The sequence below is a fragment of the Syngnathus floridae genome, chromosome 8 (genome assembly GCF_059516105.1).
Source record: "Syngnathus floridae isolate MCC-2025c chromosome 8, RoL_Sflo_1.0, whole genome shotgun sequence".
NCBI classification, from domain to species: Eukaryota; Metazoa; Chordata; class Actinopteri; order Syngnathiformes; family Syngnathidae; genus Syngnathus; species Syngnathus floridae.
The window spans coordinates 15,094,715-15,113,466 of NC_142420.1; the positions used below are offsets into that span (position 1 = coordinate 15,094,715).

Consider the following 18,752-nt stretch of genomic DNA (forward strand, 5'->3'; position numbering starts at 1 on the left):
CTGCAGACGTCTATTAGACGTCTTTTAGACGTGTTTTAGATAGACGGGATATGTGAAAGTTTTTTTTAGACGTTTATTAAGTAGACGTTTGAATGATGGCTAGTAGCTATTAGCGCGATTAGCGCTAATTTCGCTAATAGCTAGTGATCATTTGAACATCCAAATGTCTATTCTACACTGAGGTTCTCTTCAATACATTTAACCTGTGATCCTATGTTTCAGTAACAGTCATACTTATGTTAGCTGCAGATAAAAATACAACTTTTGATGTTAAAATGAACCAAAACGATAATTTAACCTAAATAAAAACATTTTTTCAAACATTATCCAATAATAACAAATATAAATGTGCAATGTTTTTAAATCATATGTTTAAAAATGTAAAAATATACATTCAGTATGTTAGGTTACGGATTTTAGTTATTGATCTGACTCCAAATTGCGATCAACACTTAACACATAAATTGCTATGTCCTAATCCACACACTGGCGCACCTAACAATTTTGCGAGTTCGTTCTGTCAAAGAGAAGACCAGTAGATCAATCAGACCAAATTTACCAATTGTTTATTCCTGACAAAGCGCACTAATACAGGCCTGGGTCCCGGGTCCCTCACACTAAAACTTGTGCGTTTTTGTGACCACCAAAAGACGACACATTCTTCCGGGTTGCCCAGTTTTGAAGAAACACAATATGAATATTAAAGCATGCAAAATATTGTGAGATGATTGGTCGATGGCCATCTCCTCCCCGTCCAGGTGTTGCTGAGGTCAGGCGGTTGGGTTTTCCCCGCGAAGCCCGGCCACATAGACGTGCTGTTGTTCTCGTTTCTCACCGACCTTGAGGTGTTCTCGTCCGGTACTCCCTATCTGGGCCTATTCCACAACACTTCGAAGAAAACAAGTTCATGCAGTTTGCCTGCACATTCTTCGCCACCCACCAATCCACACGAGCACTCCAATACTAGATATTAATATGATTATAAGTTTAACACAACCTTAAAAAATATGTTTGCAAACTCCCGAAAGCACATTTCCCTTTAAGTATTAAAAAAATGGGGGCTATTTAATAGAAAAAAAAACTACTATGTTACATATTTTATGTAGGACATATCAAACAAAACAACCAGCTCGGTGAAACACAACAATATAAACATCCCTCTCTTGTGGGCTTTTGATAGCCCCCTTTGCTACTCAGTGCTGGAGCCCGTTTTAATTTTAAAGCCATTGCGGTCCTTGTTTCATTGTCTGTGGCCTCTGTGCGTGTCGCCAACAGCTTCTACTAAGCTGAAGTCGATGTACATCAGGCACCACCCATTGTAGACCTTGGGATTACTCTGTAAAGGAAATATGAATATAGGGGAAAAAAACCGACTACCTGTAAAATAGTTTTTCCTTGATGCATCTCATGTCAGTCGCACATTTCGAACATGAAGCAATCGCACAGGAACGAGCAGACTTTTTTTTTTATTTATTTACCAGCGCTATCAGAGCAGTCTTCCTGAGGGTCCTCTGCACGAGTCACACGAGCAAGCATATTGAACGTTGTCATTGTCATTTGCGTAGAGGCATATTGAACGTTGTCATTGTCATTTGTGTAGAGTCTACAACAAAAAAATGTCAACATTGAGCGCACCCACCACATCGTAAGCCTTCACTGTTGTCTTTTTTTAATCTACAGTACAGATGTCAAACTAATCATACCTGTCCATGGTCTTGGAAACATGCAGGTCTTCATATCAGCGGCTTCCTAACACAAAACTGCTTTGCAATCTGTATACAAGGAATTATTAACAGTGTCTCAGAAGAGTGGAATTAATCATAGACAAACCTGAATTGAGAACTTCTTTTCTTGTAAATCAACCAAAAAAGTAAATGAAAAGTCAGTAACTTTGACAGTACAGCAATTAAACCAAACAGAACCCTACAGGTTCCATTTGTAAGCTATCAAGAGTGAGGGGGTGGTGGTGGGGGGGGGGGGGTTATGGGGGGGGGGGCATCCGAAATTTTGACTAACCAATTCTAAGCTTAATCATTCTGTCATTCAGTCTTGCATCCTGTTTGTCATTTCTTTCCTTGGACATCATGTCAAAGGTCTCCAGATCGGTCATGGGCACCGTCCACTCTCCGCGTCACATTCTGAACGAGAGTTGAGGCCCAGGGATTGCCAGAAGGGGCTCCACGATGACCTTCAGAAACTCTGAGAATAAAGAGAAATAGAAATAAAATACTCACTTAAATTACTGCAGCTATGACCTCTTTTTAAATGACTGCCTACAAAAAAAACTCTTACGTACTTTTCCCTGTCATGGCGTTTCACACTCACTTCCTAGCTGTTGAAGAATGAAGCAAATGTTAGCTGCAAGATTCAAATGAACCATTTTCCAATGATAAACTTTGCCCTGTTTGAAAAAAAATGGTGGCATTCTGTCTGTGCCTTTGAATGTGGTACAAATTAATTTGGCAGTTGTACATATCCAGTCACGTTATTTTAAAGTAGTACAGAAAAAATTGCTTGTTCTTCAAGTTGTTATCCGAATGATGAAAATGTACCGGGTAAACCTGGGTTTTATTTTGCACTTTGACATCCGCCATGGTTTCCGGAGTGTGAAAGTCAAGGCAATGACATGTCATAAATGCAAGTTCCATATTGAAGATTGCAATTACAACGTACACTTTTTACATGTGCGTGACAGCAGCTAAGCATACATAGTACTAAGTATATTCAAACCACCAATAACATTAATTTCCAAAGATAACGTGAGGCAGTTGTGATTACTTCTCCAATCAAGAATAAATCAAAAATCAATCTGTACCTTGTGGAGTCCGGTCGGTTTTTAATACAGATGCTGCTCTTACCTCCAGGCTTGGAATCTGAAAAAGAGGGAAAGGGAAAAAGATGTCTGATTTGACAATTCACCCATTAACAGCTGTTAATGTAACATGACACATCACAATTTTAACTTTTGAAGAGATTTTCCTAAGAGGCCTGTTGAGCGCAAAACAAAGTTAGATGCACATTTTAATGACGTCAGAAGATAAACACCTACTTTTTTAAGTGCCACTCCTTGAGCTAAGTCTGAAGTCACAAATCACTACATGGGTAAAAAAGGGAAATTACATCTTTGCCATGCCATCATCTCAAAGCTCATTCGAAGAGAATGGTCTTGTAACTTTTTTGTAACCTGCGATGTGTGTGTATAGACGTCTAAATTAGGTCTACAGATAGACCTAATATAGACGTCTATTTTAGGTCTATATATAGACGTAATTTAGACGTCTATAAAATTACTTAAATTAGATGTCTATATCAGGTTACAGAAATAACCAATTCACATGTACGGATCAATAAGCTTGTTAAACACAAATCCAAACAACTTCTGGACATTATTTATACAACTTACAGCTGGTTCAGACTTTAAAGTTTTGAAATATGATCATATTTAATGTTTTTAATTTAAACTTCTATTTTAGGTCTATACTGAAACCAATTTTAGACATCTCAATTAGGTCTGTACGAGACCAGACGTCTAATAGACGTCTATGGCTGACAGGGTAGAGTCTACCCGTAGAGCCCAGACATGGGCAAACTACGGCCCGCAGGCCACATCCACCCCACGGGGCCTGTTATCCAGCCCGCCAAACCTGAATAAATTATTATTAATTTTTTGGGTCATTACTATGTTTCCCCAATAGATGGGGAAGCGTCCGCCCGCGTATTTACTCCCGGAAGCCGTGTCAGAAAGCTCGGTGCGCACTCACAAGTGCATGTACGTACTAAGTAGTACGGACCTGGCACATTCCGCGCTCTATTTCCATCAGTGCCAAATTTCGAGTGTGGGCTGTGACATTGAGAGCGTCCTCACCAATTGCATCGCTGTCTGGGGTGGTAACTGCACTGAACAGAACTTGAAGGCCCTGCAGCGCATAGTGAATACGGCTAGTAAGATTATTGGTGCTTCGCTCCCCTCCCTGAAGGACGTTTACACCTCCCATCTCGCCCGCAAGGCAACCTCGATTGCCAGAGATGTGAGTCATCCGGCTCACTCTTTGTTTGACCTTCTGCCCTCTGGGAAGAGGTACAGGAGCCTGCGCTCCCGCACCACCAGACTCGCCAACAGCTTCTTTCTCCAGGCTGTTAGGGCCCTGAACTCGCTACCCCCTTCTGCGTAGCGTGCGGCACTGTTGCGCTATTTTCGGGAATGTCTGCTGTACGCGCACTTGCTCCTTTTTTTTCTGCTCCTCTTATTTATTTATTTATTGTTGTGTTATTTATTCATTATTTATTCAGCACGCTTTTGTTGTACTTGTTTGTCTGTTGTGAGCCATGTCTTGTCACCGTGGGATAGGGGGGAACGAAATTTCGGTTTCTTTGTGTGTCTTTGGCATGTGGAGAAATTGACAATAAAGCTGACTTTGACTTTGACTTTGACATCAGCATTCTCGTAATTCGCGCACTGAGCTTTCAGATAAGGTTTTACGCTAATGCCACCCACAAACCTTCCCCTGGAATCCTTCCATTAAAATGAGTGGCCCGAGGAAAATAAAGGTGGACACTGAGTGCCGAGTGTTTAAAAAAAGAGTGGACCATTTGGCTCGACCTACGTGTGTGAGCAGACGCTCAGCCACATGAACGTCAACAAAGCCCGTCACAGATCTAGGTTAATGGACGGACACCTCGGCTCTATCCTAAGAATTACCACAACAAATTTTACTCCAGACCATGATGCCCTAGCAAAAAAGGGAGACCAACAATAAATACTATTGATTTCTTTGTTACTTTATTTAGATGTATTCTTTCACTGATTCTTCAAGATGATGTATTTGGTCAGAATGTTTGCCGTTTGATGTGATTTCGCCTCATTAGATAAACATATTTCATAAATCTGACCTGCAGGTGCTGAAGTGATGGAAACTATTATTCATAATAACAGTGTCGTATTTACTGAGAATCACTGATAGTAGTTTTTTGGTGAAATATTTTTTAATGCTGTTAATAAATGCATTTGTTTTCAAAAGCTTTTTTTGAATATCCATGCTTTACTACCTACTAAAAGTTACAACCTTTTATGCAATGACCTTTACATGTCATTTGTTTGTTTTGTTTATTTCGAACATTTAAAGAAATACAAGAAAAGAAAGTAAAAAATACTGAAAATAATAACTCCATAGTACAATAGAAAAGAAAGAAAAGAAAAAAAAGACATTGCGTTATAAATTTTCAGTTTATCATAAAATCTTATTTGTTCAAAAGGGAGTAGAAGGAAGCCTAGGCTTATCTAGCTCCACCCCTTGTAACCACATGTTTGCTTGATTCCGTCAAGATTTGTCCATTTTCAGATATATTAAAGATATACATACCGTAATTTCCGGACTATAAATCGCGTTTTTTTTCATAGTTTGGGTGGGGGGGCGACTTATACTCAGGAGCGACTTATATATGTTTTTTTTCACAAATTTTTACTTGATCATTAGGATATCACTTACAAGTATAGTTGACCACTTCCCATGTTATTTTTAGTATAGTTGATCACTTCACATGCTTTTATGTCTTTATCTTGAACATATTCAAAACATAAAAAATAGAGAAAACATCAAATAAAGCAATTAACACTTTAAAGCACCATATCCAAGTCCACTGTCTGCTGTATGTACACTTGCTCCATTTTTGCTCCTCTTATATTATTATTATTTATTATTATTTGTTTATTTATCATTTATTCAACACTCTTATTTATTCATTTTTTATGCCTTCTTGGTTTTTTTTTGTGTTGCTTGTATGCATATGTGTACTATCTCACCGAGGGATAGTGGAAACGTAATTTCAATCTCTTTGTGTGTCTTAGTATATATAAAAAAAAAAAAGAAATCGACGATAAAGCAGACTTCGACTTTGATAAAACAACCCAAAAAAATTATATCTTCAGACGAAACTGGATGAGGGCGCTCTAAATTTCACCGTTGGCCGTGACTCATCAACTGGGTGGGCTTAAGAAAAATGGCACCAAAAAGAAACTCATATTTTGCAGGTTACAAACTTCAAGTTGTAAAATATGCAGCTGAAAACAGTAATCGAGCAGCAGAAAGAAAGTTTGGAGAACCGTGATGTACCAATGGATTACTATTTCAAGTGACGTCAGTAGCGCGGCGCGGCGGTTGTTTACATACAAACGTGCCCACATAAGGACTACCGGCATCATTAGCGGTGATCATTTCCAAGTGACACGGAGGACAAAGAGTTTGAAGGAATTAAGGATTTGGAGTGACATAGAAGGTTAATAAACTATTATGGCTTTTACGCACGCCCGGTCCTACTCTACTGAGTCGGGGGCCGGCGCTCGGCCGAGTGGCTGTCCGCGAACGGTGCGCGGGGCTCGGACATGGCCATTACGCACACCCGGTCTGTCTGGAAGTCCACGCCGCCACACGCTTGGAAGTTTGTTTTGTTTAATAAAGAGACGTTTACCAAACCCACGTCTATCCTTGTACTTTGTTAACGCTACAATATAGTTATATAGTAGATCTGTGGAATAAAGACGAGGCTGACGTCAGGGCGCACGCGCGGCGATGTTGACAAAGGACGAGGAATTTGATCGATGGATTTAATGGAATTAAAGTGCACGGATGGTTTGATAATATTATTGGCTTGTATTGTAGTTATTTGAAGTTAGTTTATCTATCGTTATATGAGCCTGTGGAATATTTTGAAGTGCAAGCGCCCTCAGCCGTGCGCACCCATTGTTGACAAAGAACGATCGATGGATTTAATGAATTGGAGTGACACCGATGGTTTTATAAACATGTTATTCATGTAATAGTTGTCCTTAATCACTCTATATGTTACGTCAGGCCCGTTCTCAGCTCCTTGTTTGTGTTTGTCACGTTAGCATACCTATCGTTTAGCCTGTTGTTGATATTTAATGAATTGGAGTGACACCGATGGTTTTATAAACATGTTATTCATGTAATAGTTGTCCTTAATCACTCTATATGTTACGTCAGGCCCGTTCTCAGCTCTTTGTTTGAGTTTGTCATGTTAGCATACCTATCGTTTAGCCTGTTGTTGCTATTTAATGAATTGGAGTGACACCGATGGTTTTATAAACATGTTATTCATGTAATAGTTGTCCTTAATCACTCTATATGTTACGTCAGGCCCGTTCTCAGCTCTTTGTTTGTGTTTGTCACGTTAGCATACCTATCATTTAGCCTGTTGTTGCTATCGTTTAGCCTGTTGTTGCTCGTTCATGACTGTTTTTGGTGTGGGATTTTGTCGAATAAATTGCCCCCAAAATGCGACTTATACTCCGGAGCGACTTGTATATGTTTTTTTTTCACTTTTTGGGGCATTTTATGGCTGGTGCGACTTATACTCCGGAGCGACTTATAGCCCGAAAATACGGTATATACATATACACACACATATATATATATATATATTATACATACACACACTTATACATACATACACCTCCTTTAGATAAATACAAAAGCAGTTTAAACACCTCACAGCATGTTACGGTATCCCATCAGTATTTTGCCTTTATACATTTTTTTAAACTGAGGTAAAGTACTACAATTCTTTAGTTCGTCACTGCTGGTGTTCCATAATTCCACACCTTTAGCTTTTATACAATGCAACTTTAAAGTTGTTCTCACTAAATCTGTTTTAAACATACCGTATTTGCCGGTGTATTGGTCGACCTTTTTCGATCCAAAATCGACCGAAAAAAATCGACCTCCACTTATACACCGAGTCATAAAATTTAACTTCGTATTCATCGCTTCAAATGTGATGGTAACTAAGGCCGTTTCTCATGCATCTCATTGTGCGTGGGTGTGCGTCCGTCAGGCTCATCAAACAGCGCGAAACTGAATCATTATAAAGCGTTCGTCGCATTAACACGCATCCTCAGCAACAATTTCAAATATTCTCACCTCAATAACGGACATCGAAAGCCAGACAGCGACGATGACTGCTAGGGGGAAGTACTGGGTATTGAGCGAATGTGCGAGTCATCGCGCGTCAAACAACGACAATAATTACCGGTACGTAAACATTCAATCGCCATGTCTAAATGAATGTCGTTGGCACTTAGAAAATATTCGCCAAACTTGGCCAGACTTCCAGGGGAAGAGGCCGAATTTTCACTTGTTCTGGCCGACCGGAGGAACCAGCCGAGGCGGACACTTTACGGCGGTTGAGTCGTTGGCACTTAGAAAATATTCGCCAAACTTGGCCGGACTTCCAGGGGAAGAGGCCGAATTTTCACTTGTGGTGGCCGACACGGGGAACCAGCCGAGGCGGACACTTTACGGCGGTTGAGTTGTTGGCACTGAGAAAATATTTGCCAAACTTGGCCAGACTTCCAGGGGAAGAGGCCGAATTTTCACTTGTTCTGGCCGACATGGGGAACCAGCCGAGGCGGACTCTTTATGGCGCAAGAGCCGTTGGCACTTAGAAAATTTGAACCGGGCGGCGTACGCTGGAAGTCGAATGAGGCTCCGCGATTTCATCCGCGGTGCTTATAAAGTGCCGATCCGCCGGCCGGAGCTATTTTCGGCCACCCGGCGCGTGCGTGCGCGAGCTCGCCGGCTGCTGGAAGTCGAATGAGGCTCTGCGATCTCCTCCGCGGTGCTTATAAAGAGCCAATCCGCTCGGCGGAAGCTATTTCCGGCCACTTGGCGCGTGTGAACGGCCTCCCGGTGGTGCCGGGCGGCGTGCGCGAGTGCGCTGGCCGCTGGAAGTCGAATGAGGCTCCGCGATCTCCTCCGCGGTGCTTATAAAGTGCCGATCCGCTTGGAGCTATTTCCGGCCTCCCGGTGGTGCCGGGCAGCGTGCGCGAGCTCGCCGGCCGCTGGAAGTCGAATGAGGCTCCGCAATCTCCTCTGCGGTGCTTATAAACAGCCGATCCGCTCGGCTGGAGCTATTTCCGGCCACTACGCATGCGCCCGGCCTCCCGGAATTTGAACACATTTCGTCAATAAATTTCGCATATTTCTGAAGGAATTTTGAAGTTTAATATAATGCAACAATTGAGCTCGACTTATACAAAGGATATATCATAAAATCGTAAATTTCCGTCGAATTTTAGGGGGTCGACTTATACACCGAGTCGACTTATACACCGGCAAATACGGTAAGTGTTCCTCTTAAATAATAGGTACTTTCCCTCCACTCAAACAACCTCTGGATACTGTTTGGTAATTGATTATTTTTTATTTTGTACATGAGTTGGATGGTTTTAAAATCGACTAGATCATTGTATTTCAGTGCATTCAGTTTTACAAAAAGAGGGTTAGATGGTTCTCTGTAATCAACATTATTTACAAGTCGTATTGCTTTTTTTTGTAGAATGTAGATTGGATCTGTGTTTGTTTTGTATGTGTTGCCCCACACCTCCACACGGTACATAATGTATGGGAGTATGAAGGAGCAGTACAAGGAATATAATGATGTTTGGTTTATAAGATCTTTTACTTTATACAATACTGCCAGTGATTTTGAGATCTTTGATTTGATATACATTATATGTGGTTTCCAACTTAATTTTTTATCTATTAGCACTCCAAGAAATTTGACTTCATTCACTCTTTCTATTTCTATATTATTTATTGTAAGAATTTTGTCTGTGTTTGTCGGACGGTTTCCAAATATAATATACCTTGTTTTACTTAAATTCAATGTAAGTTTATTTGTGTCAAACCAACTCTGTAATTTTTTCATTTCAATACCCACAGTATCCAGTAGTTGGTCCAGGTCATCCCCACTACAGAGCAGATTCGTGTCATCTGCAAAAACTACGGCCTTGAGTAACCTGGAGACCTTGCACATATCATTAACGTACAAAATAAATAACAAGGGGCCTAATATTGAGCCCTGAGGAACCCCACACTTTACCTGCTTTAGTTTTGATTTGAAGTCCATTAATTGCACATATTGATTCCTGTTTGATAAATAACTGTTTAATCAAGTGAGTGGCATACCTTGTATGCCATATCTCTCAAGTTTTGTTAACAGTATTTCATAATTTACAGTATCAAAAGCTTTCTTAAGATCCAAGAAGACACCTACAGCATATCGTTTATTTTCAATAGCTGTTGTTATTTCAGCTACGAAATCTAACAAAGCCATTGTGTTGGTTCTATTTTTCTGAAATCCATACTGTTGGTCACACAGAATATTTTGTTTTGTGATGAAATCATCAAGTCTTTTATAAAATATTTTTTCTAGTATTTTGGAGAATTGTGGGAGTAAAGATATTGGCCTGTAATTTGAGAATATGTGTTTGTCCCCAGCTTTATATATCGGAATAAATTTAGCTGTTTTCATTTCACTCGGAAAAACACCATTTGTCAGGGATTGGTTGCAAATATGTGTTAGGGGTTTCACCACACTTTCAATAATATTTTTAACAAGTGACATATCTATCCCATTACAATCAGTTGACTTTTTACCTTTAAATCCTCTAACAATTTCTATTATTTCCGTAAGATCCGTTCCCCTTAGAACCATATTTTTGGCTATGGGTACATCCTTAATTAGGTCACTTGTACTCCCTCTTTTTGGTACTTCTTCCGCCAAAGTAGGCCCAATACCAACATAGTAATCATTAAACTCCTCTACAATCATTGCAAGTTCATTTATAGTTATATTGTTACTGTTTACAAAGTAAGAAGGATATCCTGGCTTTCCAGTTCTGTTTTTAATAATTTCATTTAACACTTTCCATGTTATTATTGTGTTACTCTTGTTTTCCTCCACTTTCTTGCTATAGTAGTTCCTTTTATTGTTTCTCATTATTTTGATCAATTTGTTTTTATAGGTCTTATATTTTAATTCAGCTTCTTTTGTTCTTATCTTTAGGAAATCTTTGTATAACAGTTTTTTTTTCTTGCAAGTGCCTTTGTCAGCCATGGTTTTTCCACTGAATTGTGTTTGATCGCTTTCCTTACAAGAGGACAGTTTTTATCATAAAGTTCAGATATAATGGCCATGAATGTGTTGTAGGCTTCATTTACATCACCCACATATACCTTTTTCCAGTCTTGTTTTAGAAGATCATTTTTGAATGAGTTAATTGAATTACCAGAGTTCATTCTACACATTTTAAAAGCTATAGCATCCTTTTTTTCCTTTGTACAGTTCTTCACCGCAAACACTGGCAGGTGGTCGCTTGAATCATTTATTATCAGTCCAGTTTTTACTTTCTTTTCAATCACATTTGTAAATATATTATCAATTATAGTGGCACTGTGAGATGTGATTCTAGTCGGACGAGTTATTGCAGGGTAAAGACTCATACTGTACATTAAGTTAATGAATTCTGTTATTGGAGTCAGCTGAAGTGGGTTCAGTAGATCTATATTATAATCACCACAGACATAGACCATTTTCGTATTGATTTTTCTTTCATACATTCTTGATAATAGTTCACTAAATGCCTCAATGCTTGAACCTGGACATCTGTATACACAGTTTACCAGAATGTTTTTTGATGATTCCCTTTCTATTTCAACAGTAATACATTCCATGAGATTATCTATTGCTTGAGACATATTTCTTACTATCTTACACTTATAGTTTTTGTCTATGAATAGAGCAACCCCTACGCATCTTTTTACCATCCTATTTAATGTATAACTCTCATACCCCTCTATGTCAATCTTTTCAGACTGATCTTCCTTTAACCAGCTTTCATAAACGGATTATTCATATCTTTTAAACATTGTTTGATCTTAGAGATGTTTGCTTTCAAACTCCTACTATTAAAATGTATAATTGACATTGCCCTATTTGTTGCTACATTCTCGCTAAATTGCTCTACAGTATAGTATTTACAGTTCGTTTGATTGTAGTTGATAAAGAAGTTATTCACATGATCAATATTGTTCTCTATATCAAATCCCTTATGATCAGTGTAATCAAATGTTTTCAAATCAAGTTCTTCATTTTCAGCTATCAGTGCTTGTTTGTTAAACAGACCAGTTGGAAAGGAAAGGCATTTGTCAGTACTGTTCATAAGAGGTTGATAATTTCGCCAGGTTTTTTTACCTTCCATGATCTAAAAGTATCACAACTTGAGGTTCTACGTAATGATGTACAGGTTACTGATCTCCTTCATACCGCTTAATTTGCTCTATGGCACTAATGCAGAAACCATGAGAACTCTCTGCTGCTCCAACAGGTTTGATGACTACCTTACAACCTGCAGTCCAAGTGGACTGTATTTTACCGTTTTTCTTAAGAGCTCTTGCTTTTTTAGCTATTTCACCATTTTTCTTGGTGAGGTGTTCATTCATGTATACGTTCGTGCATTTTAGTTTCCTACCTTGTTTCAGTAGATTTATCTTACTTTTCCTATTTGTAAAACAGACAATTATAGGTGGTATCTTGCTATCTAGACTCCTCGTTGGCAGAGTGTGGCATGCCTCAATATTGATAGTGTCAATGACGATGTCTTTGCTGTGGAGGAAAGATTTTACCTGCTCCTGGGTTGTCTCCTCATGTTCAGGATAGTCCTCTGAAGCAAGGGCTTTCACAGCCTGCTGGTAGCTTCGTGGTTTAATCTTTAAACCTGTGATGATGACATCGCTCATTCTGGAATACTGCTCCAAGTTGTCTAATCTATTTTCCAGGCTGACAATTTTCTTATTTTGTTCAGTATTTAATTGTTTGAGCTGCTTCACCTCTCCCATGAGCTCTGTAATAATGGCCTGTTGCTTCATTATGGTTTCAAGAGTTGAAGACATCGCTTCCATTGATAGCTTCAGCTCCTCCATGTCCTTCTGGAGCAATTTCATGGCCATCCTGACTATCAACCTATACCTGATGGTCGCTTTCCTCCTGGGGCTGGAGATGCTATCCCACTCAACCCGGTGTCAGATGACCTCCTAGGACGGCTGGTGGTGCCAACTCACTGGGGCTAGTGGTGGCTATCCTCCTGAGCCTGGTAATGGTAGTCTGCTGAGCCTGGTGGTGGCTGTCCTCTTGGGGTTGGTGGTACTAGCTTACTGAGCCTGATTTAGCTCTCTTCCAGGGGCTGGTTGTGCTAGCACACTGGGCCAGATGGTAGCTCTCCTCCTGGGGCTGATGGTGTTAGCCTCCTGGAGGTCCGGTGTAGACCGCAGGTCCGGCGTTACTGGCACGCAGTCCGCCGACGGTCACAGGTCCAGCATTGCTGGGACGAAGTGCGGCACCGACCACGGGTCCAGCGTTGTTGAATCGAGGTCCGGCAACGGCAGCGAATTCGGCGATGTTGGAGTGGGACACTAATGCGACCGCGAGTCCAATTGCGCCGGGAGGATTCCCAGTGGCGGCTGCGGATCTGGCGTCGCGCTACGATCCGTCAGCTTCAGTTACTTTCACATCAGCTCGGCTCTGAGAAATCCGTGCAGCAACTTCAAATGAACTTCTCATTTGAGAGGAAATAAAAGTCCAAGAAAAGGAGATAAGTAAACACGTTTTTCAACGACTTTCTCCTCCGCGAACTCAAGGTGTAAACCGGAAATCAAACCTTTCCTCAAGCTCGATCCCCAAGCTTCTGACACCTCAATCTTTTCTATGACTTCACAAAAATACTACATTCATCTGCTCCTGGTTCGGCCCCCCGGTCAAAATTTAGAACCCAATTCGGCCCGCAAGTCAAAAAGTTTGCCCACCCCTGGGGTAGACCGTAGTGACACTAAAACGTATATATACTCACTTTGTGTCAAAAACGAACACAATCATAGCAACACACTGAGTCGATGCCAGCAACTTTTAACTTACCGCTGCGCACAAGCTCCAACAATCGCGATAAGCTGAGGTAACTCATGTGAGACTTAAGGCGCAGTGATGTAACTGTCCAACATTTTAACATCAACATAGGACCCTTTCCAACAGTTTCTCTATTTTCTGTTATCTCTTCTCTTATTTTCTACTCCCTTCTTTCTTACCGCTATTTTTAATTTTTCTTCTTCGTGCTACCGCTATTTTTATTTTTATTCTTTGTGACAGGGGTTCGCTTTGTTCTGGGGAGTTAAGTTCAGCATTCGCTTTAAAGATATCTGGCGCCATCTAGCGTTGTGAATGGGTATGTCTAGACCTCAAATATAAGACAACCCCCACTTTGTCAGCCTTATTTCAGTGCAAAAAACACTCTTATATTCGGGCCAATACGGTAAATTCTAAACTGTATACAGTAATCCCTCATTTATCGCAGATAATTGGTTCCAAGACCACCTGCGATAGGTGGAAATCCCCCATTTAGAGAAAATATATTGTTACAACATCCATAAAAGACTTTTATGAACCTTTATTTTATTTTTAAACGCTGTATATTGTATATGAATCATCATGTCTTTGTAATACTATAAACAGATTCTTTTGTTCAGACAATAACATTTTTAGATGTTACCTGTTGATAGTTTCGACTGCATCCGTTGGATGACGCTCTGAAGAAGACTGGAGTAGCAGTCGAAACTGTCAGCAGGTAACATCTAATATTTTTATTGTCTCAACAAAGTAATCGGTTTATAGTATTACGAAGACATGATGAATCTCATTGAAATAATTCGAAGACGTTATGGACAAGACGGAGTCAAAGCGAGCCACCATTTGGAGAAGCTAAAGTAACAACGAGCACTCCACAAAAAACACCTAAAGTTACACTTGCGATGCAGAGACGAAGGAATAACACCCGCCAGCCTCAACATAAAAAAACCCATCCTGACCAGAAATGCAGAAAGAAATGATTCAAAAAGCAAGAAAAGGACTCGTCAGAGAACGAATAAGAACGACGGCAAACAGAATAGACAAAATCGATGCGCAAATAAAAAAGGAAATGGACAGATTCAAAAACCATCACACGAGGGAGAGGAAATAGAAGAGGAAGTAAAAGAACACCTGAACATAATTGTTAGAGATTTGCTCACTCCAACTTATTTTGCAAGAACCACACGGAGACAAGGCAAGTTCTTTTAGACACCTGCAGGTGGAGAGATCACTCGCTACAGGAATGAAATCTAAAAGTCTCCTCCCTGCAAGGGCATATTTATTAGGAGGAACAGAGTGGGGGTGGGAGTGGACAGGTTTGGTGAACCCCCGGCCTCTGATAAGATCAGAGCAGGGGGTGTTTTACACTGTTGTGGGAAACAGAACAACTTTGATTGCTTCCCCTGCAGCTGGTCAATCAAGCAGAGGAAGCAACCACTTCATCTTACTCTGCATTGTGAGGGCAAGACAAGATTGATTTAATCATTAAATTGTGAGGGCAAGACAAGATTGATTTAATCATTATAGTCTACATTCCAACATAATCCTACGATAAAGATAACCTGGAAAACCCTAACAATAATTTATGAACAGGAATTCGGCATAACAAAACAACGTCAGATCAAAAAATTAAACAACCTCATAGAAAGAAAAATGAAAACCAGACAAACACCCTTCAAAACTAATGAAAGTTGGCTGCGAAATGTATCGAAGAGCACCCCTACGGAAACAGTGCTAACAAAAGGTCTGAATTTCGCCATTACACCCAAAAAAAATACCCAAAGAAGAATACATACTCGCCACAGAAATAGCATGTCATAAAATACAAGACCAGGGATAGAAAGCAGAACTCCGGAACACAGTAGCAGATATCCTAAAATCATCCAAACTTCCACACAGCAACATTACAAAGCAAGAAGAAAAGACAATAAACACACTCAAACGGGACACAACAATCACCATCCTACCGACAGACACAAGCGAACCAGTTAGTATATTGGACACTGAACTCTACGAAAAACAAATGGAACATATATGTTGAATGACGAAGATACATACCAAATACTGAAAAAAGACCCCACAGAAAAAAAGAAAAGAACACTAAAACAGTATTGAAACCCTTATTAGAAAGCAAGAAAATAACAGGGGAAGACTACAACCACCTCATACCCACCGCTAACGTCACCCCCTGGATATATGGTACACCAAAAATACATAAAAAAGACACCCCACTCTGTCACATACAATTTATCAAAAGCACCAGTAGAAATACACAACCCCCTCCTCGGCACAACAGAACACCACTGCAAGAATCCAAAACAACTGTCACAAGAACTCTACAATATAACAGTACAGAAAGATGAAATCCTCATTTTCCATGATATCATTTCACTATTCACTAAAACCCCGGTTGACGTCACATTGCACATTGTACAAAACCGCCTCAAGGAAGACCAGACCCTCAAAAAACGCACATACCGGACAGTGAGTCACATCAGCACATTATTAAATTTCGTTTCCAAATCGACCTATTTCCAATTCAAAAATAAAATATACAAACAGACAGAAGGATTTGCAATGGGAGACCCATATTTGGCAACATACAATTCACACACGAAGAGGAAATGAACCGGACCATATCTTTCCTGGACATGAACATCCACCACAAAGACAACGGCAGCATCAAGATCACAGAGTAGAGAAAACCCACTCACGCGGACCAGTACCTCCTCTGGACATCAGAACACCCTACAGCGCACAAACTATCTGTAGTCAGAACATTATACGACAGGACCACGATCATAACCGAAGAGAAAGATAGACAGGAGGAGGAAAGACACATTGAACAAGCACTCACACTCTGCCAGTATCCAAGATGGGCCATAAACAAAGGAAAACGAGTCAAAAACAAAGCGGACAAGACAAGGGAAAGGAAAACAGAATGCACACAACAGACTGAGAAACCACCAGACATTGTAATCTTGCCATACATTCGAGGGATAACCGAACCAATACAATGGGAGATGAAAAAGCATCATATCAACACAGCCATCAAACCATACACCAAACTCCAACAAACATCCCAAAGATAACACCGGAACAAAAATGCAACATCATCTACGAAATACGAAGACTATTAAGAACCTTTTTTGAAGTGTAAACGTGTCTGCTCTTGCGTGCTGGCAGACTGACACGCCCCGGCGGCCCAGCGCGAGATTTTATCATTTTATTTTTAAACACTTTATTTTATTTTTGTGTGTAATGAAGAGCAAGGTTGAAGTGCTGCTGATATGTTGACGCAGACGGAGTGAAAAAAGTGCGGGAGGCTGAGCTAAAGGGAAAATTTCATGAACTTGCCGGCTGAGAGCGGGGAGTTATCGAAGGTCAGCTGCCGTTGCGTCAGCTTTGCCACCGTATCGAATACCGTGAAATAAGTATTCAGGATTGTTTTTATTGAGATCGATAATTGGAGAGAAATAATTAGTTTTTGCTGAAACAAGTGCTTCTTTGTATTTCAGGTGGCTGTCACACCACGCTTGACGGAAGACCTCAAGTTTAGTTACACGACATTTGCGCTCAAGCTTCCTGATCCATGAACCATCATAGAGTAAACCTCCTAGGACACGTTTTAAGACATAAAGGCACTACTGAATCGAAGGCGTTTAACAGAGCCGCATTGAAGTCATTTGCGAGATTATCAATTGAGCCAATGTATGAGGGAAATGCGGCAGTAACTCAGAGAGCGCAGTCGCGGTTGCGGAGTTAATATTACTGCTGCTATAGCTTTGATTCCGTTTGTGTCATTGACGGAACCAAAACTTCAAATTTTATAATATAGCGATTGGATATAATAGTAGAAGAATAAATGGTATACTGGTATACTGTCACCCAAATTTACCTGTGCTTTACATTCAAATCCTTTTGAATGAATTAATTAATTAATTGTATTTGTTTCGAACGTGTAAACTATGCATCATCAATCAAATGAAGACAAACAAAATAAAAAGCAAAAGCAAGGTGAAAGTCATTTAAATTATGACTTTGTATAAATACTAGATATAAACAGAATACAATCTACTGCACAAAATGGGCAGTTTACTTGTTTGAAAAGGAGTGGGAAGAAGTAAGGCTTATTTAATCCCACCCCCATCCAATTTAAAACAAAAAATTAAATTGGTAATTACCGTAATTTTCGGACTATAAGTCGCGGGTTTTTTCATAGTTTGGGTGGGGGGGTGAATTATAATAAGGAGCGACTTGTGTTTTTTTTCAAAATTTAAAACCGCGATAAACGAACCGCGATGTAGCGGGGGATTACTGTAATTTGAATTTCAAGTGACGTCAGCAGCGCGATGCGATGCGACGCGGCGGTTGTTTCCAAAAAGGACAAAGATTCATCACGGGATGACGAAGATGACAAAGGGCCCCATGTACTACCGGCATCATCAGTGGCTTTGTTTCTAAGTGACACGGAGGACGAAGAGTTTGAAGGATTTAAGGATCTGGAGTGACACAGAAGGTTTGAAAAACTATTTAGGCTTTTACGCACGCCCGGTCCTCCTCTATGGAGCTCTCTTTCACCTCCGTGGATAGAAGTCGGGGGCCGGCGCTCGGATGGGTGGCTGTCCGGGGACGGTGGATGGGGGTCGGTCATGCCTTTTACGCACGCCCGGTCCTATTCTATGGATCTCTCTTCAACCTCCGTGGCTGGAAGTCCAAGCCGCCACACGCCTGGAAGTTTGTTTTGTTAAATAAAGAGCCGTTTACCAAACCCACGTCTTTCCTTGTACTTTGTTAACGCTACAATATAGTTATATACTAGATCTGTGGAATAACGACGAGGCTGACGTCAGGGCGCACGTGCGGCGTTCTTGGCAAAGGACGAGGAATTAGATTGATGGATTTAATGATTTAGAGTGCACAAATGGTTTGATAATATTATTGCTTATATAATAGTTATTTGATATCTAATTTACATATTGTTATATGGGCCTGTG

General features: G+C 40.3%; 1 protein-coding gene and 2 long non-coding RNA genes across 12 annotated transcripts in view; 2 read left to right on the forward strand and 1 right to left on the reverse strand.

The window, feature by feature from the left end:
* Positions 1–18,752, forward strand: part of tmprss3a (transmembrane serine protease 3a) — a 181,316-nt gene that overhangs the window by 91,135 nt on the left and 71,429 nt on the right. The window lies entirely within an intron of this gene.
* LOC148394672 (uncharacterized) overlaps positions 1–18,752 on the reverse strand; it is a 128,601-nt gene that overhangs the window by 32,710 nt on the left and 77,139 nt on the right. For 3 of the 10 annotated variants that reach the window (XR_015859805.1, XR_015859811.1, XR_015859806.1), the window contains exons 2-6: positions 2,816–2,873; positions 2,297–2,332; positions 2,017–2,199; positions 1,704–1,772; positions 545–1,603 (exon numbers count right to left, since the gene is read on the reverse strand). This is a non-coding gene — a long non-coding RNA (uncharacterized LOC148394672). Of the gene's footprint in view, positions 1–544; positions 1,604–1,703; positions 1,773–2,016; positions 2,200–2,296; positions 2,333–2,815; positions 2,874–3,049; positions 12,448–12,485; positions 13,735–13,770; positions 14,414–18,752 lie in introns of those variants that run through there. The other 7 variants (XR_015859803.1, XR_015859804.1, XR_015859809.1 and 4 more) reach the window with 7 other exon arrangements.
* Positions 14,414–18,004, forward strand: LOC148394673 (uncharacterized). The gene is made up of 3 exons (XR_015859813.1): positions 14,414–14,473; positions 17,058–17,138; positions 17,274–18,004. It is a non-coding gene; the product is annotated as an uncharacterized LOC148394673 (long non-coding RNA).